Source organism: Phasianus colchicus, chromosome 7, assembly GCF_987193195.1.
Source record: "Phasianus colchicus chromosome 7, bPhaCol1.hap1.1, whole genome shotgun sequence".
Lineage (NCBI taxonomy): Eukaryota > Metazoa > Chordata > Aves > Galliformes > Phasianidae > Phasianus > Phasianus colchicus.
Genome location: NC_143442.1, coordinates 16,747,501 through 16,750,000, shown reverse-complemented (window position 1 = coordinate 16,750,000; position 2,500 = coordinate 16,747,501).

Sequence of the window (2,500 nt, the reverse complement as noted above, 5' to 3'; positions counted from 1 at the left end):
GCCCAGCACTGAGGAATTCACATAAAATGCAGCCTGGCTTTTATTGTGAGTGCAGGAGCAACTACTCCTTACATAAAATTAGTTGCACAGCAATATTGCTTTTAAATAGTTGCAAGGCAAGGAAGTGGGGTTTAACCATTTCCTGATAGATCTCTGCTGCTATTTTTTCTTTTTTTTTAATTTGATAAAAATAACCTTTTGTTGTTGTTATTATAATGACAGCGAAGAAAGATCTGAACTCCTGTGCTGTTTGTTTAAGCAGATTCTCTAATCCATCAAAATATCCACCATTTCAAGTGACATTCTCTCTGGCAAAGCTGGTTTACACTGTACCTTGAAAAGCACTGCTCAAGCGTTTTCAAATGTCTAAAGTATCCACAGGACCAAAACGAAATAACATTCAAAATCTCGTCAAGATGACTGCACTGAATCGTGCATTATCATCTCTAACGTAACACACATGGGGTTTAATTATTGTGTGTAGTTTCAAATGCTGGATGAAAATACTGTGCAGTATCTTAAACATTTAATTGAGTGGTGCTGATGGAGAGAGGGCTTGGACTGGGGAAGAAAGGAGGGGGAATGTCTTCCTGATGTTTGAACTGAGAAACTGCTTTTTTTATATGCTGGTTAGCTTGGCTGAGAGACTGTAATGTGCAAGTGGTTGCTAAGGTGTGGACATCCAGTAGTTGAAGGGTAATTTATGTATTTTGGTGAAAATTTGAGCTCCCAAGGGAGAAACTTGGAGCTTGGAGCTGTGATGTGTTACTAGGCTGGTGCACCTGGCTTGGGAAAAAGCATGCCCCTCTTCTGCCTCGGTTTTGTTCTTTCTGCTGTGGTGTAAAGACACTTGGCAGATTAATGAGCAGTGGTATAAAGTGTCCTATGCACACAGTTGCAGTAGCAACATCAGACCTTGATGGTAACATGAGCTTTGTGCTCCACCTCCAACAATTATTGCCATGTTCTGGGCACCTGGCTGAGGCTGCAGGTGTCCCACCACAGGACTGCCTGGTGCTTGTGTTGGCCCATGTAGTCTGTCCTTACTGCATGTATGTTTGTCACGAGGCTGTTAAGACTTAATTACTAATTGTAGGAATTAGTGTGTTGCTTCAGACTGTAATGATAACAGCACTCCTTCCTAGAATAAAATATCTTTCCCCTCTATTTGGGAAGCAGTTTTGTTGGGATGGGTGGAAATCAGTTTAGTGTTAAGTGTAGAATGTGTCCTCCATAAAATCTTTCCCAAGTCTGCCCTGTGCCATATGCAGGCACCAGCTGTGTTGAGGCCTCCTCCTGCTCTGCTCCTCTTCTCTTGGAGCAGAACAGCAGAAACCCCAAATCAAATGCCCTGACAGAACTCTACTGGAAGAAGTGACTGTCTTCATCAGGAAGTGAAGCACGATGCAGAGGGCAGCAGCACTCAGAAAGGAACTGCCTGCAGGATGGCAGGAACGCAGTGCTGCGGCCTGGGTACACTGCATAGCAGTGACATGCCCAGCCAGTACAGAGCACAGAGTGTGTGACATGCACCTAACAAGTGTTACTGCTAAAGGGTGCTTTTCTGGCATCTTTACAATTGCAATTGTGACTGCTCTGCATTAGCTATAGGAACCTCGTCTCCACCTGCCTGAATAACCTCACAGTGTGGTCAATGTTGCAAACATGGGTGCAGACAAAATTAAGTCCTTCAAGCTTTTAGTGTTCTTTCAGTTTGATTGCCCCACTATGCCCATATAAAGGGATGAATGCACTCTAGTGACATTTTAATATATTTTTAAATTCCCCAGTAATAATAATTGCATAAAAGTGCAATTATGATTTGTCTTGCCAAGCCTGGTAACTAAATTTTTGTTATTGTGTCTATGTATTTAATTGCTAATGATGTGTTTATTACAACAGAGGACACGAAGATAAAACTGCAGTATTTTCATTCTTCACCTCAAATACTCCAGCCGATGTAGCAACGTTAATTTGAGCACTTATTTTTGTGCCTTGGTAAGTGCAGTGCCAGGCCTCTGGGTCCGTGCCGATAGTGTCCAGTTGGAGAGGAATAGCTACTGGAATCCCAGTGAAATTGTAAGAAATCTTATGTGCTTCCCTCATCACGCGTAGAAGTGAGTCTGCTTTGGAACTTGGGTAGGCTGTAATTCACTGTGCTGCTTTCCTTCTAATCTTGAAGAACTTGGAAAGACATAGAGGAGGAGGCCAGAGGTAGTTTCCAAAGAATAAAAAGATATGGTTTAAATTTAGAATAAGGAAAGCTCTGTACATGCACATACAGTTCCTATAGTTGCATTGCTTGCATTAACATACAGGACCCAATCGATGTAGTAGATAATAAAAAAAGGTACTTCACTTTTTATTCTATGCAGACCAGGGCAGAATTGGAAATGGAACTTACTCTGTATTTAGGCTGCACAGCATGATACTTTCAGGATACTCAGCATGATACTTTTCATGATACTTTTCTCTGCTTGTTAACATTTTGGAAATACAC